Source organism: Rhinoraja longicauda, chromosome 16, assembly GCF_053455715.1.
Source record: "Rhinoraja longicauda isolate Sanriku21f chromosome 16, sRhiLon1.1, whole genome shotgun sequence".
NCBI classification, from domain to species: domain Eukaryota; kingdom Metazoa; phylum Chordata; class Chondrichthyes; order Rajiformes; family Arhynchobatidae; genus Rhinoraja; species Rhinoraja longicauda.
Genome location: NC_135968.1, coordinates 4,467,132 through 4,494,813, shown reverse-complemented (window position 1 = coordinate 4,494,813; position 27,682 = coordinate 4,467,132). Strand labels below are relative to the sequence as shown.

Sequence of the window (27,682 nt, the reverse complement as noted above, 5' to 3'; positions counted from 1 at the left end):
ATGCAAAATTTTGTGTTACCACACCGAATAAAGCACGGGGAGCTAATGGTTTTAAGGATTCATTAGTAGTTTGGGAGAGCATATCGAATATTAATTGCCAAAAATTAGATTACTTAGGACAATCCCAAAACATATGAATTAAAGTGGCTTGGTTCTGCCTGCAGCGGTCACACATGGAGTCTATATTGGGTGTGAATTGGGCTAGCTTAGCTTTGGTCCAGTGCAGTCGGTGGAGAATCTTAAACTGCATAACAGTATGCTTCATGCATATCGAAGATGTGTATATACCCCCAATCATCTTTGACCAGATGGAGCCTGAAATTTTCATACCCAGATTCCCTTCCCACTGCTCTTTTAGGGAGTTAAGACTTGCCATGTTTTCTCTTGTTAATAAAGAATACATGTCACCTATCTTTCCCTTTCTGAATGATGTGATGTCATTCATTGAGTCTAGGAGTGTGTGAGGGCTGTGAAGGGAATTGCGTGATATTAGAAGATATGAAGCTGCGGATTTGCATATACCTAAAGAAGTGTGACCTAGAGATATTGAATTTCTGAACAATCTGCACAAAAGATGCAAACAAACCATTTATAAACATGTCTTTAAATGAACGGACCCCATGATTGAGCCAAGCACTGAATGAAGCATCTGTCAAAGGTGGCAGGAATGCATGGTTCCTTACAATAAAAGTGAGTATTGAGAATTTACAGATATCAAAAGATTGTCTGAATTGCTTCCATATTTTTAAAGAATTAATAACAACTGTGTTAGAAGTGTATTTGGTAATAGGCTCTGGATATGGCAGACCTGAACATAAGGCAAATAATGAGGTGTTCTTACAAGAGTCTCTAGAATTAGCCAGTCAGGTACAGTGGTTAACACATTTCTTTCCATCCAATAAGAAATACTTTTAATATTTGCTGCCCAATAGTAGAACTGAAAGTTTGGCAGTCCAAGCCCTCCCTGTTGATGAGGTCTCTATATTATAGCTTTGCGTATATGTGGATTCTTTTTATTCCAAATAAAGGAAGAAAGCTTTCTATCCAGAGAAATGATGAACGTTTTAGTTAAGAAAACTGGTATACACTGAAACGTATAAAGAAGCTTGGGCAATATGTTCATTTTGATAATGTTAATCCTACCTGCCAGAGATAGAAGTAACAGATCCCAATGGTCAATATCCTCTTTAATAGAGGGCAGGGGAGGGGGAAAATTTGCTGAGAAAAGGTCATTAAATTTATGTGTGACCCTGATACCAAGATATTTTATTTTGACCATGCACATTTTAAACGGGACCATACGTATAAACAGGAATTCTCTTGATGCCAGATTTAAGGGCATCAATTCACTCTTTTGTGTGTTAACTTTGTAGCCAGAGATTTTGTCAAATTTACTTAAGAGATTAAGAACTGCAGGACGAGATGAGGAAGGATCAGACAAATAATGTAACATATTGTCTGCATATAGCGAGACTTTATGTTCCAACTCTGCCCTTGTAATACCTTTAATATCTTTATTGCTACGTAAGGCTATAGCCAATGGCTCAATTGTAATCGCAAAAAGATGGGGGGACAGTGGACAACCCTGCCTTGTCCCGCGTGTCAGTGAAAAATAAGGTGATATATTATTATTAGTACGTACTGCCGCCATTGGCGAGCTATATAGTATTTTGATCCATAATTTAAAAATTGGTCCAAATCCAAATCTCTCAAGAGTATGAAATAAATAGTCCCACTCCACCCAATCAGAGGAGTGGATAAAAAGGAAAATGTTGTTTATAGGAAAATTGGTAAATTGGAAAGGCTGAGCAAAATTGATTCTGGCTATTTTGGTCCAGTGTAGCCAGCGTGAATAGTATTGTAGTAATAATTTATAAATCAAATATCCATAATTTGAGGAATTGCTGTGCATGAATGTCCCTAAAATCTACAATAAGAAGTTAGGCCATTCGGCCCAGCGGGCCCTGTCACTTTCTATGCTCCACACCAGCCTCCCATCTCATTCTGCTGGAACATTCTCACATTTCATTCGCCATTGTGTTCATTCAGCTTCCCTTCAAAGACTGGAATTTAGAAGGTTGAGGGGGGATCTTATAGAAACATACAAAGTAATAAAAGGACTGGACAAGCTAGATGCAGGAAAAATGTTCCCAAGGTCCAGAACCAGGGACCACAGTCTAAGAATAAAGGAGAGGCCATTTAAAACTGAGATGAAAAAAAACGTTTTCACCCGGAGTTGTGAATTTGTGGAATCCTCTGCTACGGAAGGCAGTGGAGCCCAATTTACTGGATGAATTTAAAAGAGAATTAGATAGAGCTCTTGGGGCTAGCGGAATCAAGGGGTATGGGGAAGAAGGCAGGCACGGGGTACTGATTGTGGGTGATCAGCTACGATCACAATGAATGGCTGTACTGGCTTAAAGTGCCAAATGGCCTCCTCCTGCACCTATTTGCTATGTTTCTATCCATCATCCTTATTGCACAACATTCAGCTTGAAGGATGTTCCCACCTGCCCTGGTCTTCAATTATGTCCAATTTGCCTTTCACTATAATGTACTGGAACCCTGGCCCAAAGAACAAAGAGGAACTGACTGTTGCATTTGGCAGTAAACCAGGATGCACCTTTTCCCCATGAAACCAAGTGGCAACGGGGCCAGGAGCTAGTAATCCTTGGAGGCAACCTCATTAAAGGTGCACCCCCCCCCCCCCCGATTTCAGCATGTGGGGAGGACATGGTGATCAGCAGGAGTGCTGTGGTGGCTGCAGCTACAGTCTCCAGTCTCCAGTCTTCTGCTATCTCCCAGCCTAAGACCAGGGCCAACTAAAATCAAGCCCAGAGCAAAGACACGGGAAGCGGGTCAGGCCAGGTCCAATCTTCTAGGAATCCAAATCAAGCATTGTTTTGAAGAAAGGTCCCAAACCAAAACATCACCTCTCCATGTTTTCCTGAGACGCTGCATGACTCACTGAACTACTCCAGCACTTGTGTCTTCGCCCGCGTGGTTCTGGTGGATACAGATCTGCATCTTTATGAAAGATGAGGCACAGCATAGTTGTTGTAGATATAAGACAACATTCCCCCATAGAAAAGATGTCTGAATCTAGTAGGTAAAGGTTTGGGGAAGGGGCAGGACATTTTGGAGGGGATCTCTGCAAGAACATTTTCACCCAAGTGTGATTGAAATCTGGAATGTTCTGCCGGAGCAGGTCATGGAGGCAGATACCCAGGCAACCTAAAATAAGTACCTAGATAAGTACCTATTTCTTAAGTAAAACACTAAGTGCTAGGGCGAACTCAGTGGGTTAGAGATGCGGCCTGACTGCTGAGTTACTCGAGCCTTTGAGTTTTAGAAAAGATTAAAATGTCATCTCACACACCCAGCGAAACTTGTCGAGTCTTCTGCTCATCACTTTACCTTATGGGATCTTGAATGCAATCCACAGGATATGAGTTCAAATGGACACACAGGAACAGAGATCAGATATAGATCACTGCCCTTGCAGGACTTGTGATGTTGGTTGGTAAAGTGTACGGGATCCATAAAGAGGCATGGAGTACCAATACTCAAGAGATTTTTGTTGATTCTTCATAGAACACTTATTTGGCTGGAGCTGAAGTATTCTATCCAGTTTTGGGCACCACATTTTAGGGTGTAAAATTGTGCTGCCTTAAAGGTTGAAACTACAAAGTGGCCTGTATAGGAATTGAACCCGTAACCTTGGCATGAGCACCATGCTCTATCCAATTGAAATGCCTGGTCCTGCTGCTGGGAACAAACTGGCAGGGAGAATAGTGGAAGCTGATTTAGTTGTGGTATTCAAAGCGAAGGTGGGATCGTACATGAAAGGAAAATATTTGTAGTGTAGTAGTAATCAAGCTGCTTTATTCTTGCTTGCCCTGCCATTCACACACTGGTTCAAACTGACCTCCATTGTGTGATTCTGTTCCCTTCTTGGGTAGCCTTTGGGAATGAGATGACTAGATGTCATTTCTAGTTCTGTGGGTTTTAAGATGGATGATGAGGCTAATATGGGATGTTGATTGGCACGCTCAAGATGATACTTGGTGGGGAGAAGCTCCTTGTGCAATATGAAGAGGACCTCCATGTACTCCTATGGAGAGTCAATGTTCTCTATGCCTTTCCAAGTGCTGCTCGTCCATTTTGACTGGTCAAGGATTTCCAAAAGTCAGTGGCAATATTGCAATTTTGCACAGAGACTCTGAGGACATTTTGAAGCATTTGGTCTGGCAATCCCATGGTTACCAGCAGTCACAGGTTGCTCAGTGGTGAGTGTCTGTTTCAGGAGTCTGGTGTCGAATATACAAAAACATGACCAGTCCAAACGAACCAATAAACTAATTAGAGACATAAGGAAATGCAGATGCTGGAGTCTTGGTGGAAGAGATTATGCCTGACCCGCTAAATCACTCCAGCACTTTGTGTCTTTCATTGTAAAACCAACATCTTGTTTCTCTGGAGATGCTGCCTGACCCGCTGAGTTACTCTAACATTTTGTGTCTTTTGAAGTGGAGGAAGCTTTTGGGCACATTCCCACTCGGATGTGGGGCAAGTGACGACTTGAAGAACACGCAGAGACCAACTGTGGATGCTGGTTGACACCGTTTCAGGTCGAGACTCTTCTTCAGACTCAAGAAGCATTCAGTCTGATGAAAGGTCTCGACCCAAAACCTCATCTATTCCTTCTATCCAGTGAAAGCTGCCTGTCCCGCTGAGTTACTCCAGCATTTTGTGTCCATCTGGAAGCTGCAAACATTTTACTCCCCGCTCTCCATTCAGCTGCCGGGGGACCGATTACTTTCTGTACCAGATACAGGAAATGATGTCCCAAACATGCGTCCGTCCCACCCTCGGCACAGAAACTTCGAGAAGCCTGACAGCAGGTAGGAGAGTGTTGCGCTGGAGGTTAAACTCCAATGACGTACAGGTATGTAGGTTAATTGGCTGGGTAAATGTAAAAATTGTCCATAGTGGGTGTAGGATAGTGTTAATGTGCGGGGATCGCTGGGCGGCACGGACTTGGAGGGCCGAAAAGGCCTGTTTCCGGCTGTATATATATGATATGATAATGCACGTAGCCTGAGCCCAAGCAAGCAGCACACACCAGATGGATAGCGGGAAAAGAAAGGGTCGGAGCTTCGGAGGCGTTAGGATAACCACATGCCCACCCCCTCTCTCTCCCCCAGCTCTCCGTGGTCGCGCTCCCCATCCCGGGCCTCGCCCAGAGTCACTGCGCCGCCCCGACCCGGAGTACGACGCATGCGCGACACCGTTACCGTGGCGATAGAGCGGTTTCTGACGCGCTGGAACTGTGGGTAATAAGGTGGCCATTGTTTCCTTTAACAACTTTGTTCTGCCTCTTTGGACGGGAGCAGACCCTTCGGCCCGCAATGTCGGTGCCGAACAGGATGTCAGGTTAGAGTGTAGAAAAAATGAACGCAGGTGCTGATACACACAAAAGGACACAAACTGGTGGAGTAACAGTGAGAATGGAACATCCGGCCCTCAGGCTGTCCCGTTACGTTCAACCCGCAGGCTCAATACCACCCCTCCACTTCTCATGTGCAGTAGGGAAGCACACAATTGCAGAATATTATGCTAAAACAGTCACCATCCATTTCAGATATAGTAAAGGGAACTGCCACACCGGGATCCCATTGTTACTGTAATGTGGAACATCTGCATATACCCAACATGAGGTATCCACACTTAGTTTATGTAGGCACGCATGCAGGGGCGAGAGGTAGCTGTTTGATTCCCTGTAGACAGCACAGCCAGAAGTATCAGCCCACGCCATCGTTCGGTATACATGCTGCAACCTGTAGTTGTTCTGTAAAGAGCAGGACGGAGCAGGGTTACTCTCGCCTGGTTAAGTGCTATAATAGATTTATCCTCCACGGTCACCGTAAGCCACCACATATTGTTCTGGGCAGCGGCAATAATCTCCCCTCTTACCACAACTACTACAAACCTAACGAGTCCCATAGCTCTCTTGACTACACTTCCTCCCACCCGGTTCCCTGTAAAAAACTCTATCCCCTACTTCCAATTCCTCCGTTTATGCCGCTTCTGCGCCCAGGATGAGGTGTTTCATACTAGGGCATCAGAGATGTCCTCATTCTTTAGTAAACTGGGGTTCCCCTCTTCCATTATAGATGAGGCTCTCACTAGGGTCTCCTCTATATCCCACAGCTCCGCTCTTGCTCCCCCTCTCCCTATTCGTAACAACGATTATGAGTTCCACTTGTCCTCGCCTTCCACCCCATCAGCCAGCGTATACAACAAATTATCCTCCAACATTTCCGTCACCTCCGACGGGATCCCACGACTGGCCACATCTTCCCATCTCCGCCCCTTTCTGCTTTCTGCAGAGTCCGTTCCCTCCGTAACTCCCTAGTCCACTCGTCCATTCCCACCCAAACCACCCCCTCCCCAGGTACTTTCCCCTGTAACCGCAGGAGATGCAACACCTGTCCGTTTACCTCCCCCCCTCGACTCCATCCAAGGACCTAAACAGTCTTTCCAGGTGATGCAGAGGTTAACCTGCACCTCCTCCAACCTCAACTATTGTATCCGCTCTTCCAGATATCAACTTCTCTACATCGACGAGACCAAACGCATGGCTCGGCGATCATTTCACTCAACACCTTTGTTCAGTCCACCTTAACCAACTTGATCTCCCGGTGGCGTAGCACTTCCAACTCCCCCTCCCACTCTGACCTTTCTGTCATGGGCCTCCTCCATTGTCATTGTGAGGCCCAGCGCAAATTAGAGGAACAGCATCTCATATTTCGTTTGGGCAGTTTACACCCGAAGATTATATAACTAAATTAATTAAGACAGGGTTAAAATATAAAACACAGCAGAAAAGCCAATTACCACCCTTTTGGGCTGATTATCAATTAATGTGCAAATTTACTTCAAAATTTTATTAGTGTGCAGTGACATATTCACATTATTTTGTAATGTCTGTTTTTACTATGAAATGCAGTAAAAGAGGCTTGAAACTGGTAATTTTTTGTGTACATTTTCAAAAATCTTCCAATTTTTTTACCCCCATTGTACAAGCACTCAGTTCTTTTCTTTTTTTTCACCTCACTCACATGCCAGGCAGTTTCGTTGAAGTTCACAGTGTTCAATAGCCTGAAGGTTGTTGGGAAGCAGCTGCTCTTGAATATTAACAGGCAGGAGAGACACACCTGTGGGTTGCTCCTCCATTCAACAAAATCACAGATAATCCTGTGATAAATCCATTTTCTAGTTTGATTTTGAAAACTTTTAATCAAACCTTTGAGTATTTAGAGATACAACATGGAAATAGGTCTTTCAGCCCACCGAGTCCATGCTGACCATCGATGACCCATGTTCAAGTTTTCTTGAGAATGCTGCATTGAATTCCAATGAATTCCTCTGCAGGCAGTGGAGGACAGTTCTCTGAATGCATTCAAGAGAGAGCTAGATAGAGCTCTTAAGGATAGCAGAGTCAGGGGGTATGGGGAGAAGGCAGGAACGGGGTACTGATTGAGAATGACCAGCCATGATCACATTGAATGGTGGTACTGGCTCGAGGGTCCGAATGGCCTACTCCTGCACCTATTGTCTAATATCTTAGATCTCTGTTTGCAGAAATCTCTCACTTTCAGTACTAAGATTCCTTAATCAGATATCATGCCTCTGGTTCAGGGCCTCATCCAGAGGAACCAGTTTACACCATCCACCTTGTTAAATCCACTTAGGATGTTGTATGGCCGCAAGACATAGGAGCAGAATTGGGCCATATGTTTAAAGGGAAGCTGAATGAACAGAAAAGCAAGTAGAATTACTAGACTGATCTGTTCTGAATTTCTGTTAAGTTCTTGGTGTTAACTTGAGTGAACTACTTTTACAGGGTATTAGAAGAACAATTCTTCCAGGCGGGAACTTCAAATCAAGTGTCACATCAAGCTTTCACAAAGTCATTACGTTCATCAGCACCTGCATTTCATGGGAGAAAAAACATTTGCCTGTTTTGCCGCTGGGAAAATATTTCAAACATCAGCACAATGAGCAGGGTAGTGAGATTCGCATGGAGCGGAGGCATGGCACAGAAGTCCCTGCGGAACGAGTTTTAAACAGTAACACTGTGAGAGAAGAGATTTCAGCATTCACAGTGGGAGAAACTGAACACTTGCTCCAGGTCTGTTGATGAATTGCTCAGAAAGACCGCAGAGTTGACAGTTAAAGGATGGGAAATATTTTCCCAATCAAAGTGATATATTATTGCAGGTTGACGGTTGGAAAAGAATCATTTGCTTATCCCAGCAGAAATCGTTTGCATCACATTGAGGAGAAATTTGCGTCGTATCAGAGAAGTGGTGCACTTATTTATTCTTGTGCTCAAACCCCTATTTCTTTCTGCAAATGGAACCGTTTCAGTATTGTAACTGTGGGAAACAGTTAAAACAATCCACTACCCTGATAACACATCAGCAGAATTACAACAGTGAAAGGCCATTCAACTGCTCAGAGAACGGGAAGTGATTCACTCTCTCATGTCAGCTGATGATGCAATGTCAAGTTCACACCACGGAGAGGCCGTTTATCTGCTCCGAGTGCGGGAAGGGATTCAGTCGATCGTCCCATCTGATGAGACACCAGCAGGTTCACACCGGGGTGAGGCCGTTCACTTGCAACGATTGCGAGAAGAGATTCGGTGGATTATCCAGCCTGGTGACGCATCAGCGGGTTCACACTGGGGAGAGGCCGTTCACCTGCACTGAATGCGGGAGAGGATTCACACAGTCGTCCAGCCTAGTGACTCACCAACGTGTTCACACTGGAGAGAGGCAGTTCATCTGCTCTGTGTGTGGGAAGGGATTCAGTCGCTCATCCCACCTGCTGATACATCAGGAACTCCACACCGGGGAGAGGCCCTACACCTGCTCTGAGTGTGGGAAGGGATTCACTCGTTCATCCCATCTGCAGATCCACCAGCGGGTTCACACAGGGGAGCAGCCGTACACCTGCGCCAAATGCGGGAAGGGATTCACGCAATCCTCTAACCTGGTGATACACCAGAGAGTTCACACCGGAGAGAAGCCCTTCACCTGCCCCAAGTGCGGAAAAAGATTTCCAGATTCCTCTTACTTGCTGAGACACGAGCGGATTCACACCGGAGAGAGACCATACATCTGCGCAGAATGTGGGAAGCGGTTCACTCAGTCATCGGCCCTTGCCAGACATCAGCGAGTCCACACTGGGGAGAAGCCATTCACCTGCTCCCGGTGTGGGAAAGGATTTGCTCTGTCCTCCAACCTGCTGAGACACCAGCGAATTCACACTGGGGAGAAGATTAAAAAAACTGGGATATAAAGTATTTAAACGTTGTGGTTGCTGAGACTTACGTTCTGCGATTCTTGCTGCTGCTAATCACGCCCAGAATTAATCCCATGTTATTGGGCACAGTTCTGGTTTATTTCTGTTGATGCCAAGAACCCCTGTGGTTGGGCAGTTTAATATCGGCGCACCCCGACTTGTGTAATAGGCGACTTGCGTAAATGAGCACTTACGTAACCAATTCTTTAAGCCCACTGATGCCCATGTGGTCTCCCCGGCAACGCTCCCACCTGGTCTACACGGCGGATTTGTGCTATAATAGGACAGGAATGCTGCACCTATGTCCCCGATCAGTCCTCTAACATTACCAACCTAGCTGCCCACATATCCCAAGAAGTTAGCAAAATCAGGGAAATTGGAAGCCAGACGCAGGGCTACAATGATGAGGGCAGCTGATGGCCATTTAGCTGGTTCGGAGGTCTCTGGGGACCCATATTACATTACAGTTCTATTTTTCTGTTGGTAATTGCATAAATATTTGTAATACAGTGCATCCGACCACTGCTTCGCATGGACTTTAATTGTTATCATGTAATGATAAAAGGAGGGAATAAAAGAGTTTCAGGACTGAAAGGGTTAAGTGTGAGTGCAGTGGAGCATGTCCGAGCAAGTCTCAACAGGAGGGGCTTTGTTTCAAGGGTGATGATGATGAAAGAGGAATGTGACCTCCCCCCTCTATATATAAGCAGGGCTTTGCATCTGGACCTTTTTTGTGGGACCGCGAGGGACAGCAGTATGCCTCTGGCTATACTTGTGTTGCTTCCCCACACCAGCATGTGTGAATAAAAAGGCATTGTTGCATTCTTAAGGTATCTACTGTGGTTTGTTGTCTAAAAGTACAGATCGAACTTTAACAGAGTGAATGGTATAGCAATAGTTCCTAAATCAAATATCCATCATTTGAGGAATTGCTGTACATGAAGCTCTAGTTGTCCCTAAAATCTACAGTATGGCCAGGCCATTCGGCCCAGTGGGCCCTGTCACTTTCTATGCTCTACACCAGCCTCCCATCTCACTCTGCTGGAACATACTCATATTTCACTCGCCATTGTGTTCATTCAGCTTCCCATTAAAGACTGGAATTCAGAAGAATGAGGGGGGATCTTACAGAAACATATAAAATTATAAAAGGACTGGACAAGCTAGATGCAAGAAAAATGTTCCCAATGTTGGGGGAGTCCAGAACCAGGGGCCACAGTCTAAGAATAAAGGGGAGGCCATATAAAACTGAGATGAGAAAAAACTTTTTCATCCAGAGTTGTGAATTTGTGGAATTCTCGGCCACAGAAGGCAGTGGAGGCCATTTCACTGGATGAATTTAAAAGAGAGTTAGATAGAGCTCTACGGGCTAGCGGAATCAAGGGGTATGGAGAGAAGGCAGGCACGGGTTACTGATTGTGGATGCTCAGCCATGATCACAATGAATGGCGGTACTGGCTCATAGGGCCGAATGGCCTCCTCCTGCACCTATTTTCTATGTTTCTATCCATCATCCTTGAGACACAACATTCAGCTTGAAGGATGTTCCCACCTGCTCTGGTTTTCAATTATGTTCAATTTGCCATTCACTATACTGTACTGGAACCTTGATTCCACTCACTTTATCCAAGTTAAAGATTTAGCCAAGGGAACTCACATGGGCCCCAGCTATGGCTATGTTTTTGTTGCTCACATTGAACAGTCCTTATTCCAAACGTACACTGGCATTATCTGGAGGAACTACACAGGAACTACAGATTCTGGAATCTTAAGTAAAACATTAAGTGCTAGGGAAACTCAGTGGGTTAGAGATGCGGCCTGACCACTGAGTTACTCGAGCCTTTGGGTTTTAGAAAATATTAAAATGTCATCCAACACATCCAGCAAAACTTGACGAGTCTTCTACTCATCACTTTACTTTGTGGGATCTTGTATGTAAACCACAGAATACGAGTTCAACTGGACACACAGGAACAGAGATCAGATATAAATCACTGCCCGTGCAGGACTTGTTGAGATGCTGGTTGGTAAAGTATACGGGATCCATAAAGATGCATGGGATACCAATGCTCAAGAGATTTTTGATGACTCTTCATAGAACACTTATTTGGCGGGAGCTGAAGTATTCTATCCAGTTTTGGACACACATTTTAATGTGTAAAATTGTGCTGCCTTAAAGGTACCCCCTCTCAGGTTGAAACTACAAAGTTGCCTGTATAGGAATTGAACCCGCAACCTTGGCATTAGCACCATGCTCTATCCAATTGAACTGACTGGTCCTGCTGCTGGGAATAAACTGGCAGGGAGAGTAGTGGAAGCTGATTCAGTTGTGGTGTTCAAAGTGAAGGTGGGTTCGTACATGAAAGGAAAATATTTGTAGTGTTGGAGTAATCAAGCTGCTTTATTCTTGCCATTCATACACTGGTTCAAACTGACCTCCATTGTGTGCCTCTGTTCCCTTCTTGGGTAGCCTTTGGGAATGAGATGACTAGATGTCATTCCAGTTCTGTGGGTTTTAAGATGAATGATGAGGCTAATGTGGGATGTTGATTGGCAAGCTCAAGATGGTACTTGATGGGGAGAAGCTCCTTGTACAATATGAAGAGGGCCTCCATGTACTGCCATGGAGAGTCAATGTTCTCTAAGCCTTTCCAAATGCTGCTCCTCCATTTTGACTGGTCAGTGGCAATGTTGCAATTTTGCACAGAGACTCTGAGAACACTTTGAAGCATTTGGTCTGGTAATCCCATGGTTACCAGCAGTCACTGGTTGATCAGTGGTGAGTGTCTGTTTCAGGAGTCTTGTGTCAAATATACAAAAACACGACCGGTCCAACAGAACCACAAAACTAATTAGAGATGCAAGGAACTGTAGATGCTGAAATCTTGCGTGGAAGAGATTATGCCTCACCCGCTAAATCACTCCAGCACTGCGTGTTTCAGTGTAAAACCAACATCTTGTTTCTCCAGAGATGCCGTCTATAATTTCCCGTTTTCTCTCTCCCTCCTTTCTTCAAAAGTGGGATAACATTAGCTACCCTCCAATCCACAGGAACTGATCAGAGAGTTGTGAATCTGTGGAATTCTCTGCCTCAGAAGGCAGTGGAGGCCAATTCTCTGAATGCATTCAAGAGAGAGCTGGATAGAGCTCTTAAGGTTAGCGGAGTCAGGGGGTATGGGGAGAAGGCAGGAACGGGGTACTGATTGAGAATGATCAGCCATGATCACATTGAATGGCGGTGCTGGCTTGAAGGCCGAATGTCCTCCTCCTGCACCTATTGTCTATTGATCCTGAAATTATAGAACATTGGAAAATGATCACCAATGCGTCCACGATTTCTAGAGCAACCTCCTTAAGTACCCTGGGATGCAGACCATCAGGCCCTGGGGATTTATCAGTCTTCAGTCCCATCAGTCTACCCAACACCATTTCCCGCCAAATGTGGATTTCCTTCAGTTCCTCCGTCACCCTAGGATCTCTGGCCACTAGAACATCTGGGGGATTGTTTGTATCTTCCTTCGTAAAGACAGATCTAAAGTACCGGTTCAACTCGTCTGCCATTTCCTTGTTCCCCATAATAAATTCCCCTGCTTCTGTTTTCAAGGGACCCACATTTGCCTTGACTATTTTCTTTCCTCTTCACATACCTAAAAAAGCTTTTACTATCCTCCTTTATATTATTGGCTAGCTTACCCTCGTACTTCATCTTTTCTCCCCTTATTGCCTTTTTAGTTATCTTCTGTTGCTCTTTAAAAGAGTCCCAATCCTCTGGCTTCCCACTCTTCTTTGCTATGTTATACTTCTCTTTTATTTTTATGCTGTCCTTGACTTCCCTTGTCAGCCACAGGTGCCTCTTACTTCCCTTAGAACCTTTCCTCCTCTTTGGGATAAATTGATCCTGCAACTTCTGCATTATTCCCAGGAATACCTGCCATTGCTGTTCCACCGTCTTCCCTGCTAGGGCCTCCTACCAGTCAAATCTGGCCAGCTCCTGCCTCATGCCTCTGTAACCCCCTTTGCTATACTGTAATACTGACACGTCCGACTTTCCCTTCTCCCTCTCAATTTGTAGAGTAAAACTTATCATATTATGATCACTGCCTCCTCATGGCTCTTTTACCTTGAGTTCCCTTCTCAGATCAGGTTCATTACACAACACTAAATCCGGAATTGCCTTCTCCCTGGTAGGCTCCAGTACAAGCTGTTCAAAGAATCCATCTCGGAGGCACTCCACAAACTCCCTTTCCTGGGGTGCAGTACCAACCTGATTTTCCCAGTCTACCTGCATGTTGAAATCTCCCATAACCACCGTAGCATTACATTTGCGACATGCCAATTTTGACTCTTGATTCAACTTGCACCCTATGTCGAGGCTACTATTTGGGGGACTGTAGATAACTCCCATTATGGTCTTTTTACCCTTACAATTCCTCATTTCTATCCATACTGATTCTACATCTCCTGATTCTATGTCACCCCTTGCAAGGGAGTGAATATCATTCCTTACCAACAGAGCGACCCCATCCTCTCTGCCCACCTGTCTGTCTTTTCTATACATTGTGTACCCCTGAATATTCAGTTCCCAGCCCTGGTCCTCTTGTAGCCATGTATCGGTAATTCCCACAACATCATACTTACCAATGTCTTACTGAGCCTCAAGCTCATCCACTTTATTTTTTATACTTCGCGCATTTAAATACAGCACTTTAACTTTGGTATTCACCTCCCCTCTCCCCAGTCACCATTGGCCCTGACCTTACTCTCTTATCCCATCTAGAACTTTCCTTCCCATTTATTCAAGAGTCCTTTGCAATTTCTCCTGTATTCGCTTCCCCTTTAAATCCATCTTCATATTCCCAATTTATCAACCCCTCCCCCCCCCCACTACCTAGTTTAAACCCACACGTGTAGCACTAGCAAACCTGCCTGCCAGAATGTTGGTCCCCCTGCTATTAGGGTGTAACCCGTCCCTTTTGTACAGGTCACCCCTACCCCAGAAGAGATCCCAGTGGTCTAGAAATCTAAATCCCTGCTCCCTGCACCAGCCCTTCAGCCACACATTCATACCCCCAATCTCTCTGTTCCTGCCCTCACCAGAACGAGGTACAGGTAGCAATCCAGAGATAACCACCCTTGACGTCCCACTTCTCAGTCTTCTTCCTAACTCTCTAAACTCACGTTGCAGTATCTCCTTCCTCTTCCTCCCAAATGTCGGTCGTGCCCACGTGCACAACCACGTTGATCGCTCTCCCTCACTCATGTTTTGAAGCCAGTCCGTGACATCTTGAGCCTTGGCACCAGGGAGGCAACAGACCATCCTCAAGTCCCGCCTGCCGTCACAGAATCTACTGTCCGTACCTCGGACAATGGAGTCACCCACTACTATGGCTCTTCCTGACTTCGGTCTCCCCGGTCGAGTCTCCTTGCCTGGATTAGAGCCACCAACCTGTCCACCGCTCAGACTGGAAGCGTCTTCTGCCCCAACAGCTCCCAATAGGCTGTAGTCCATGTTCACTCCCTTTTGAAACAGTCTCCTACCTTCGCTCGACCTGGACCCTTGGCGTGACAGCCTCACAGTAGGTCCTGTCCAGGAAACTCTCGCATTCCCGGATGGCTCTGAGGTCATCCAGCTGCTTTTCCAACTCCACCACACGTCCATTCAGGAACTGCACCTGGACACAGTTCTTGCAGGTGTAGGTCCCAAAAGCTCCAGCTGAGTCCCTACCTTCCCACATCCTGCAGGAAACACACTGCACCAACTTGTCCGCCAATACCTTAATGTCAAAAAACAAATCAGGCTTAAAAACAAGCGTATCCTCCTTACCTGAGCCTCGCTGCCACAGACTCGCACTTTTCTCACAGGGCACTTCCCTCGACAGGGCCGTACCCAGTCAGCGTCGCGCCCCTTGTGCAAGTCTTGTTTATACCAGTCACAAATTTCACAAATTTACCAGACCTCTAATTTAATTGATCAGCCAATCCCCGCACTCACTCCTATCCTGCCTTCCTCTGACTAGCTGGGAGGTATGCGCTTCACTCTATGCGCTATAGCGTCCCTTTGGCGCTCTTTTTTAAACGGACTTTTACCTGCAATTCACACTTACTTACTTTCAGCCAACGGTCTTCCTTGCTGCTGCTCTCCTGACCTTTACTGGACGTTGTGTCTTTTGAAGTGGAGGGAGCATTTGGGCACATTCCCACTCGGTTGTGGGGCAAGTGACGCCTTGTAGAACATGCAGGAACCTGCAACCATTTTATTCCCTATGTAATATAAGAAAATAACTGCAGATGATAGTGCAAATCGATTTATTCACAAAATGCTGGAGTAACTCAGCAGGTCGGGCAGCATCTCGGGAGAGAAGGAATGGGTGACGTTTCGGGTCGAGACCCTTCTTCAGACTGATGTCAGGGGGGCGGGACAAAGGAAGGATATAGGTGGAGACAGGAAGATAGAGGGAGATCTGGGAAGGAGGAGGGGAAGGGAGCGACAGAGGAGCTATCTAAAGTTGGAGAAGTCGACGTTCATACCACCGGGCTGCAAACTGTCCAGGCGAAATATGAGGTGCTCTTGCTCCAATTTCCGGTGGGCCTCACTATGGCACTGGAGGAGGCCCATGACCGAAAGGTCAGACTGGGAATGGGAGGGGGAGTTAAAGTGCTCGGCCACCGGGAGATCAGTTTTGTTAATGCGGACCGAGCGCAGGTGTTCAGAGAAACGATCGCCGAGCCTGCGCTTGGTTTCGCCGATGTAAATAAGTTGACATCTAGAGCAGCGGATGCAATAGATGAGGTTGGAGGAGGTGCAGGTGAACCTTTGTCTCACCTGGAAAGACTGTTTGGGTCCTTGGATGGAGTTGAGGGGGGAGGTAAAGGGACAGGTGTTGCATCTCGTGCGGTTGGAGGGGAAAGTGCCCGGGGTTGGGGTGGTTTGGGTAGGAAGGGACGAGTGGACCAGGGAGTTACGGAGGGAACGGTCTCTGTGGAACGCAGAGAGGGGAGGGGATGGGAAGATATGGCCAGTGATGGGGTCCCGTTGTAGGTGACCGAAATGTTGTTGGATGATATGTTGGATCCGCTGGCTGGTGGGGTGGAAGGTGAGAATGAGGGGGATTCTGTCCTTGTTGCGAGTGGGGGGAGGGGGAGCAAGAGCGGAGCTGCGGGATGTAGAAGAGACCCTAGTGAGAGCCTCATCTATAATGGATGAGGGGAAGCCCCGTTTTCTGAAGAACGAGGACATCTCGGAAGCCCTAGTGTGAAACACCTCATCTCGGGCGCAGATGCGGCGTAGACGGAGGAATTGGGAGTAGGGGATGGACTTTTTGCAGGGGACCGGGTGGGAAGAAGTGTAGTCCAGATAGCTGTGCGAGTCAGTGGGTTTATAGTAAATGTCCGTCACTAGTCTGTCTCCTGTGATGGAGATGGTGAGGTCCAGAAACCGGAGGGAGATGTCAGAGATAGTCCAGGTATATTTAAGGGCAGGATGGAAATTGGAGGTGAAGTGTATGAAGTCAGTGAGTTCTGCATGGGTGCAAGAGGTAGCACCAATGCAGTCGTCGATGTAGCGGAGGTAGAGTTCGGGGATGGGGCCAGTGTACCTCTGGAACAGGGATTGTTCGACGTACCCGACAAAGAGGCAGGCGTAGCTAGGGCCCATGCGAGTGCCCATAGCTACGCCTCTGGTTTGGAGGAAGTGGGAGGAGTCAAAGGAGAAGTTGTTGAGGGTAAGAACCAGCTCTGCTAGGCGGAGGAGAGTGTTGGTCGATGGGGATTGGCTGGTTCTACGGTCGAGGAAGAAACGGAGGGCTTCGAGACCATCCTTGTGGGGGATGGAAGTATAGAGTGACTGGACATCCATGGTGAAGATGAGGGAGCCCCGTGGTATGAACGTCGACTTCTCCAACTTTAGATAGCTCCTCTGTCCCTCCCTTCCCCTCCTCCTTCCCAGATCTCCCTCTATCTTCCTGTCTCCACCTATATCCTTCCTTTGTCCCGCCCCCCTGACATCAGTCTGAAGAAGGGTCTCGACTCGAAACGTCACCCATTCCTTCTCTCCCGAGATGCTGCCCGACCTGCTGAGTTACTCCAGCATTTTGTGAATAAAACCATTTTATTCCCTGCTCTCCGTTCAGTTGCCGGGGGGGGGGGGGGGGGGGGACCGAATACTTCCTGCACCAAATACCGGAAATGATGCCTTAAACATGCGCACGACTCACGCCTCGGCCAAAAGCTTCAAGAAGCCTGGCAGCAGGTAGGAAGGAGAGTGTAGGGCTGGAGGTTAATGCGCTCTGAGCCCATGGAAGCAGCACACACCAGATGGATATCGGGAAAGGAAAGGGTCGGAGCTCCGGAAACGTTAGGACAATCCACTCTCTCTCTCTCCCCCAGCGCTCCGTGGCCGCGCTCCCCATCCCGGCCCTTGCCCGGAGTCACTGCGCCGCCCCGACCCGGGGTACGACGCATGCGCGCCACAGTCACCGTGGGAGGGTAGAGCGGTTTCTGACGCGCTGGGATTGTAGGGAATAAGGTGGCCATTAATTCCACTAACACCTTTGTTCTGCTTCATCGGCCCGCAATGTCGATGCCGAACAGGATGTCAGGTTAGAGTGTAAAGAAAATGAACGGCAGGTGCTGATACACACAAAAGGACTCAAACTGGTGGAGTGAGAGTGGAACATTCGGCCCTCAGGCTGTCACGTTACGTACGACCCGCAGGTTCAATACCACCCCTCCACTTCTCCTGTGGCAGTAGGAAAGCACACAATTGCAGAATATTGTGCCAACTATACTAAAACAAGCCCAGTCACCATCCATTTCAAATATATTAAAGGGAACTGCCCATAACGGGATCCTATTGTTACTGTAATGTGGAACATCTGCACATACCCAACATGAGGTATCCACACTTGGTTTACGTAGGTATGCATGTAGGGACGAGAAATAGGTGTTTGATTCCCTGCGGACAGCACAGCCAGAAGTATCAGCCCACGCCATCGTTCCGTATAGGGCCCTTGCACGCAGGTGAGGTCACGACCCCTGACCCGTACTGTTGCCACGCAACGCCTTATACACTGCCAAGTACTGGAGGCAAGGACTTACTATGCCAGTACAGCGGGACCGTCTTCGGTCCCAGAAGCCGTTAAATTGTCGCAGTCTTTTGCCAGAATTCTGCCAGAGACTGAAGCCAAAATCGCCACTAAACTTGCATCCCATCCAAAAATCTTTATGTATGGCCACCACATAATTACAGTGCTTAATCACATCATGCTGCTTAACTTGGTCCCAATAAACAGTGCAGCTGCAAACCTCATGCTATATACCACAACATGCATACACTGCCTATTGAACCATGTCAATCTCACCACCCCAGTATAATCCACAACACTTCCTCATTCTTGTAGAAGACAAGTTTCTGCAATTAGAGGTAGCAAGAACTCATGAAAATGGGAGAGACTTTCCTGCAGGGCATAGCCCCCATGGCGGATACAATGTTGGTCATTGTCAGAGAGACATTAGACAGGGCTGGATGAACATTTGAATTGCCAAGGCATAAAAGACTATAAATGAAGTACTGTAGATGAGATTGATATAGTTAGGTTGTTGATGATCGGCAGGACATGATGGGCCAAAGAGCCTGTTTGGTGCTATAATCCTCTATGATTGTATAAAAATACTTGACTGCTGAGTGTTCTCACTATTCTTTATCTTTTGTTTCAAATACTGTTTTTCTTTTTCCTTTTGGAAATAAAGGCCAAAATACCGTTTCACATAGAGCATTCTAATTTTCTATGTTTCATGCATCAGCACTCTTGTAACTCTTTACAGTAATATTTATCAGAATGTTAACATTTTTCTAAATAAATCTGTTTTTGGTTTAATTCTTTTTATCAAAGTAAATAATTCATCTCATAGCTGAAAGTAGACAGGATATATTCCTCAATATTTTCTCTCCTTGTGAAGACCTTTTTTAATTCAATTTTTCTATTTTTTTTCCAGCTTTCTGGAAATGACTTATGGAATATGGTTCTCTCTGCTCTGGTTCTAAGCTCTGGCTCTGAGCTCTGGTATTTTCTCCATAACCCCCAGCAACTTCTTTCCTACATTCTCCCTACCCTTACTCATTGATTGGGTGGACTAATTTGTCCTTTGTGTTATTTTGTGCCATTTGTTGTAGCGTTCTTTGGGACCTCTTTCTATGGTGAAGGTGATATTTAAGTTTAAGATGCTCTTTTGATGACAGATGATAAGCCAGATGCCAGCTGCAGAACTCACAAATCACTGTTCCTTGGAACTTGTAATAACAAGGAACTGCAGATGCTGGTTTATACCAGAGAAAGACACATATGCCAGAATAATTCAGCAGATCAGGTAGCATCCGGAAGATCGTGGATAGGCGACTTTTCGGGTTGGAACCCTTCTTCAGACTGATCTGAAGAAGGGTCCCGGCTCAAAATATCACCTGTCCATGTTCTCCCGGGTTGCTGCCTGACCTGCTGAGTTACTCTAGCACTTTGTGTCTTTCCTTAGGGCTTAATAAAAAAGAGCTTACTTATATTTTACAGTTTCTTTTTCTTGCTTTGGTACACAGGAGACCAATTGCGGTGGCTCTGGTTAGATTTCAAAAGATATTCCTGCAAAGCCTTTAAGGTTATGGATACCAGTGTTGGAGGTATTTATATCAGCTCACTTAAATGCTGGAATTGGAAAACAATGGAGACAGGGAGTGGAGCCTGGCTGGATGAAGTTAAGGGATAAAGGATGGCCAAGGGTTTGGCCTGACAAAATAATATAGCGGAATCACAGAGGGGGAGCAGTGAGAGAGGATGTTGCTGAGCTCTCGTCGGAGAGAGGAGGAGAACTTCTTCAAAGTAGACATACATTGAGGAGATTTTGCAGTGGAACGGACAAAATGTGTGGGAAAGAAGTGCAGATGCTGGTTTAAATCAAAGGTAGACAAAATGCTGATGTAACTCAGCGGGAGATACGTGTTGCGTGTGTGACGAGTGTATGCCGGAGGCTTGCTTGTCCTCCAGAACGCTTGAGCGACTCCATGCGACACGCCCTTTAACCTTATGACCTACCATGCAAGGGACTTATGCACGCTGCGCCTCGTGGTTGTTCTGTAAAGAGCAGGACGGAGCAAGGTTACTCTCGCCTGGTTAAGTACTGCAATAGGTTTATCCTCCAAGGTCACCATAAGCCACCACATATTGTCCTGGGCTGCGGCAATAATCTCCACTCTTACCAGGGTGCCGCACTGTTTCTGCACTACTTGTGGTAGGGGGCATACATGGTCCGCCAAACTATTGTGTTTTTCTCAGCAAGCCTAAACATTGTTTGGGAACATCTTCGTAAACATCTACTTGTTTTAGAAAGGTATGGAATGCTATGCTGCCAATTTAGCTGACAACATTTCAGCTAACATGGTGTATTTGACCCTTACAATACACATTGTGAAGCTATCCTGAACCCAGAAGGTGCGGCACAGTGACTCAGCTGGTAGACTTGCTGCCTCGCAGCACCAGAAACCCGGGTTCAATGCCGACTTCGGGTCCTATCTGTGGGGAGTTTACACTTTCTCCCTGTGACTGTGTGGGTTTCCTCAGGGTGCTCTGGTATCCTCCCAAATCCCAAAGACATGCGGGTTTGTAGGTTAATTGGTCCCGAGTGTGGAGTGAGTGGATGAAAAAGTGGGAACATTGAACTAGTGTGAACAGGTGATTGATGGTCAATGCGGACTCGGTGGGTCAAAGGGCCTTTTTCCATGTTGCCTCTCTGATCTCTAAATGTCCTTAAGAATACAATTATAACGTGCGCAATTATCAGTTACCTTAATATGTGCCGTATTTTGATCATTGTATCTCTCTCAAGTTCCATGTTCTATCAGCCCTGGCCACTACTGAATTCATTTAATTCCACAAGTGTCAAGTCAAGAGTCTTCTATTGCCATATATCCCAACAGGGAACAATTAATTTACAGCAGCCACAACCGAGATGTGAACATAGTACTTAGTAGACAACAAAAGGAAGTTCAATAATTAAAAAACAAAGCAATATGGTACAAAATCAAAGCCCCTAGTGCAATCTCGACAGTTGTAGTTCGCAGTTTCGTTGAAGTTCACAGTGTTCAATAGCCTGAAAGTTGTTGGGAAGAAGCTGCTCTTGAACATTAATAGACAGGAGGGACACACCTGTGGGTTGCTCCTCCATTCAACAAAATCACAGATAATCCTGTGTTAAATCAATTTTCTAGTTTGATTTTGAAAACTATAAATCAAACCTTTGAGTATTTAGAGATACAACATTGAAATAGGCCTTTCATCCAACGATCCACGCGGACCATCGATCACTCATGTTCAAATTTTCTTGAGAATGCTGCATTGAATTCCAATGTCTTAGATCTCTGTTTGCAGAAAACTCTCACTTTCATTTCTAAGACACCTTAATCAGATATCATGCCTCTGCTTCAGGGCCTCATCCAGAGGAACCAGTTTACACCATCCACCTTGTTAAATCTGCTTAGGATGTTGTATGTCTCCATAAGACGTAAGACATAGGAGCAGAATTGGGCCATATGTTTAAAGGAAAGCTGAATGAACGTAAAGGCGAGTGAAATTACTAGACTGATCTGCTCTGAATTTCTGTTAAGTTCTTGGTGATAACTTGTGTGAACTACTTTTACAGGGTATCAGAAGAAAAAGATTTCCAGTCAGGAACTTCAAATCAAGCGTCACATCAAGTTCTCACAAAGTCACTACGTTCATCAGCACCTGCATTTCATGGGAGAGAAAACGTTTGCCTGTTTTGCCGCTGGGAAAATATTTCAAACATCAGCACAATGAGCAGGGTAGTGAGATTCGCGTGGAGTGGAGGCATGGCACAGAAGTGCCTGTGGAACGAGTTTTACACAATAACGCTGTGAGGGAAGAGATCTCAGCATTCACAGTGGGAGAAACTGAACACTTGCTCCAGGTCTGTTGATGCATTGATCAGAAAGACTACAGAGCTGGCAGTTAAAGAAAGTTCAAACATTTTCCCAATGAAAGAGATATATTAGTACAGGTTATTGACGGTTGCAAAATAATAATTTGCTATCCCAGCAGAAATATTTTGCATCACATTGAGGAGAAACTTGCGTCGTATAAGAGAAATAGTGCACTTCTATATTCTTGTGGTCAGACCCCTATTCTTTCCTGCAAATGGAACCGTTTCAGTATTCTAACTGTGGGGAAACAGTTCAAGCAATCCACTACACTGATAACACATCAGCAGAATTACAACGGTGAGAGGCCATTCACCAGCTCGGAGAACGGGAAGTGATTCACTCTCTCGTCTCAGCTGATGACGCAATGCCAAGCTCACACCAGGGAGAGGCCGTTTATCTGCTCCGAGTGCGGGAAGGGATTCAGCCGATCGTCCCATCTGCTGAGACACCAGCAGGTTCACTCTGGGGAGAGGCCGTTCACTTGCTCCGATTGCGGGATGGCATTCACCCAATTGTCCAATTTGGTAAGACATCAACAAGTTCACACCGGGGAGAGACCGTTCACCTGCTCCAAATGCGGGAAGGGATTCAGTGCATTATCCAGTTTGATAACGCACCACCGCATTCACACAGGGGAGAGGCCGTTCACCTGCACTGAGTGTGGGCGAGAATTCACACAGTCGTCCAGCCTTGTGACTCACCAGCGCGTTCACACTGGAGAGAGCCGTTTCATCTGCTCCGTGTGTGGGAAGGTTTTCAATCGCTCGACCTACCTGCTGAGTCATCAGCGAATCCACACCGGGGAGAGGCCCTACACCTGCTCTGAGTGTGGGAAGGGATTCACTCGTTTGTCCCATCTGCAGATACACCAGCGGGTTCACACAGGGGAGCAGCCGTACACCTGCGCCAAATGCGGGAAGGGATTCACGCAATCCTCTAACCTGATGATACACCAGCGAGTTCACACCGGAGAGAGGCCCTTCGCCTGTCCCAAGTGCGGAAAAAGATTTCCAGATTCATCTTACTTGGTGAGACACCAACGGATTCACACCGGTGAGAGGCCGTTCATCTGCACAGAATGTGGAAAGGGGTTCACTCAGTCATCGGCCCTAGCCAGACACCAGCGAGTCCACACTGGGGTGAAGCCATTCATCTGCCCTCAATGTGGGAAAGGATTTGCTCTGTCTTCCCACTTGCTGACACACCAGCAAATTCACACTGGGGAGAAGATTTAAAAAATATTGGGGTATAAAATATTTAAACATTGTGGCTACTGAGACTCCAGTTATGTCCTCCAATTCTTGCTGCTGCTAATTATGCCCAGAATTAATGGGATACAGTTTGGGTTTATTTCTGTTGATGCTTAGAACCCTGACTTGTGTAATAGGCGACTTTCGTAAACGAGCATTTACGTAACCAATTCTTTAAACCGACTGATGCCCATGTGGTCTCCCTGGCCGAGCTCCCAACTGGTCCCCCCGGCAGACCTTCCTCCTGGTCTGAGATGCACAGAGTCTCTTGCCCAGAGTAGGTGAATCGAGGACCAGAGGACATAGGTTTAAGCTGAAGGGCAAAAGGTTTAATAGGAATCAGAGCGGTGACCTTTTCACACAATGGGTGGCTGGTATATGAAACAAGTTACCGAGGCTGGGACTATCCCAACATTTAAGAAACAGGAATAGGACAGGTTTGGGGGGGATATGGACCAATGAAATGAAACACAGGCAGGTGGGACTGGTGTAGCTGGGACTTGCTGACCGGTGTGGGCAAGTTGGCCCGAACGGCCTGTTTCCACTCTGTATCACTCACTCCACCCCCGACTCTCTCTCCTCACCCCGACTCTCTCTCCCCACCCCCGACACTCTCCCCCCACCCCCGACTTTCCCCACCCAGGCTCTCTCTCCACACCCCCGACTCTCTACCCCGACTCCCTCTACCCCCTCTCTTTCTCTCTATCCCCTCTCTCTCTTTACCCCCTCTCACCCTACCCCCTATCTCTCTCTACCCTATCTCTCTACAATACAATATCTTTATTGTGATTGTGCAAGTACAACGAGATTAAGAATGCCACTTCCATATCGATGCTATAAAATAAATAAAACACGGCGAAAACAAAAACAACAAAAGAAGAGGAAAAGAAGGAAACAAGATAAAGTGCAAAAAGGTTCATGTAGGGTCAGTTGTGTCAGATGACCATGGGGGCTAGACAGATTATGGGGGGCTCTCAGCAGGTCCGATTCAGAGCAGCTATAGCTCTAGGAATAAAGCTGTTTCTTAGTCTGGAGGTGCGGGCGTGGAAGCCCTTGTAACGTCTGCCAGATAGAAGTAGTTCAAACAGACGGTGGCATGGGTGTGTGGAGTCTTTGTAGATGCTGGTGGCTTTCCTGAGGCAGCGTGCGTCGTAGATGTTTTCCAGGGCTGGTAGCTGCATCCCAATGATCCTTTGCGCTCTGCAGACAATCCGCTGAAGAGCTCTCCTATCTGCTGCCGTGATGCTGAGATACCACACATAGATGCTGTATGTCAGTATGCTCTCTGGTGCAGCGGTAGAAGGTCGTTACATCAGCATTTATTGTTCTTTTCTATTTAGCCTTGATCGGTTAACACTGAAACACTTTGGTGGGTCAGAAGCTAGATGGGGTAAGGATGAATGATTGGGATCAGTGAACGTGCTGAACATTTACAACAATCCCACTGTTTACACGGTAACCAGGAGTGGCCTTTATTTTGTATTCCAGACATGAATATAAATTTCCCATGACGTTTAAGAGTCTTTAGACAGGCACATGGATATGCAGGGAAATGGAAGGATATGGAGCATGTGCAGGCAGATGACATTAATTTTCATGGAATCTTGTTTGGCATAGACATTGTGGGCTGAAGGCCTGCTGTACAGTTCGATGTTCCTCAGGTTCCACAGTGAAAATCCAAATCGCATTTATAGATCGCTGATCCATACCTCAGGCTGTTAGACTCATAATTTAACTCCCATGAGGACATGAACAAAAACTATTTTATGTTGCAAGTGTTTAGGATTTGGGAGCAGACTGGGACCAAAAGTAGTCGGAGCAGATTCAGTTATCGGATTCAATAGGAAGGTGGGTTCTACTTGAAAGAAAAACTTTTGTAAAATTGTGGTGACCAAGCTTGATTATTCTTGAATGCACTGGCATTAATACAAAGTTTTTAGTTTAGTTCTAGAGATACAGCATGTCCTTCAACCAACCAAGCACTTCGGCCAACCAAATCCACACTTACCATTGATCACCCATTCACACTAGTTCTGTTTTCCCACTTTCTCAGCCACTCTCTAATCTCTAGCAGCAACTTATAGAGGCAAATTAACCTCCAAACCTGCAGCTGCTTGTGGCATGGGAGGAAACCGGGGCAGCTGGAGAAGACCCAGGCAGTCACATGGAGAATGTACCACACAGTCACAGGGAGAAACTCCACACAGTCAGCATCTAAGGTCCAGATTGAACCCGGATCTTTGGGGCTGTGAGGCAGCAGCTCTACCAGCTGCATCATCGTGCTGCCTTAAATTTACCCCCTCTCAAGTTGGAACTAAAAAAGAAGTGGCCTATATAGGAATTGAACCCGTAACCTTGGCATTAGCACCATGCTCTATCCAACTGAACTGCCTGGTCCCGCTGCTGGGAACAAACTGACAGGGAGAGTAGTGGAAACAGTAGATGGACACAAAATGCTGGAGTAACTTAGCAGGACATGCAGCATCTCTGGAGAGAAGGAATGGGTGACGTTTCAGGTTGAGATTCTTCTTCAGATTAGAGTTAGGGGAAAGGGAAATGTGAGACATCGACAGTGAAGTGGAGAGGTATAGAACATATGAAGGAAAGATATGCAAAAAAGTAACGATAATGGAAATTATGATAAAGGTCATTGTCAGCTATTTGCTAGGTGAGAACGAGAACAAGTGCAACTGGGGTGAGGGAGCAATGCAGAGACAAGGAATGCAGGGGTTACTTGAAGTTAGAGAAATCAAAATTCATACCACTGGGTTGTAAGCTGCCCAAGCAAAATATTAGATGCTGTTCCTCCAATTTGTGTTTAGCTTCACAACAACAATGGAGGAGGTTGAGGACAGAAAAGTCAGTGTGGGAATGGGAAGAGGAATTAAAGTATTTGGCAACCGGGAGATCAGGTAGGTCCAGGCAGATTGTGTGAAGGTGTTCAGCAAAACGATCGCCCAATCTACGTTTGGTTTTGCTGATGTATAAGAGTCCATATCTTGTAAAACGTATACAGTGGATGAGGTTGGAGGAGGTGCAAGTGAACCTGTAAAGGACTATTGGGGTGCCTGGACAGAATCGAAAGATGATGTATAGGGACAGGTGATGCATCTCCTGCGGTTGCAGGGTAAAGTACCTGGGAAGGGGGTGGTCTCGGCGGGAATGGATGAGTTAACAGATTCAGTTGGGTTCAAAGTGAAGGTAGGTTCGCCTGAACCTACCTGGTCTCCCGGTTGCCCTTCCCGCACTCAGAACAGGTGAACAGCCTCTCCCCTGGTTCATCAGCAGGTTACACAGCTGAATAAACTTCTTTCCACATTTGTTGCAATGGTCTCTTTCCAGTGTGAACTTGCTGATGCGTCAGCAGTTTGGATGACAGTGAAAGCCTTGCCGCACTCAGAACAGGTGAGGGGCCACTCCCCAGTGTGTAGTCGCTAATATGTCATCAGGCTTGAGGACTGATTAAATCCCGTCCCGTACTCAGATGGGTTTGTACGTGAAAGGAAAACACTTGTAGTGTTGTAGTAATCAAGCTGGTTTATTCTTGCTTGCCCTGCCATTCACACACTGGTTCAAACTGACCTCCATTGTGTGATTCTGTTCCCTTCTTGGGTAGCCTTTGGGAATGAGATAACTAGATGTCATTCCAGTTCTGTGGGTTTTAAAATGTATGATGAGGCTAATGTGGGATGTAGATGCTATTTGATGGGGAGAAGCTCCTTGTACAATATGAAGAGGGCCCCCATGTACTCCCATGGAAAGTCAATGTTCTCTACGCCTTTCGAAATGCTGCTCCTCCATTTTGACTGGTCACAAGCCAAAGGTCAGTGGCACTGGCAGTGTTGCAATTTTGCATAGAGACTTTGAGAATATCTTGAAGCATTTGGTCTGGTAATCCATGGTTACTGGTTACTGATTGCTCAGTGGCGAGTGTGAGTTTCAAGAGACTGGTGTCTAATAAACATGACCAGTCCAATAGAACCAAAAACGAATTTGAGACACAAGGAACTGCAAATGCTGGAATCTTGTTTGGAACACAAAATGGTGGAGTAACTCTGCGGGTCAGGCAGCATCT

The 27,682-nt window shown here is 46.2% G+C and overlaps 1 pseudogene across 1 annotated transcript; it reads left to right on the top strand.

Annotated features, from left to right (window-relative positions):
• The first annotated feature begins 83 nt into the window (after positions 1 to 83).
• On the top strand, positions 84 to 27,682 carry LOC144601150 (uncharacterized; annotated as a pseudogene). Its single transcript, XR_013548248.1, has 4 exons — positions 84 to 690; positions 7,910 to 9,329; positions 11,723 to 11,730; positions 22,730 to 27,682. The product of XR_013548248.1 is annotated as an uncharacterized LOC144601150 (transcript).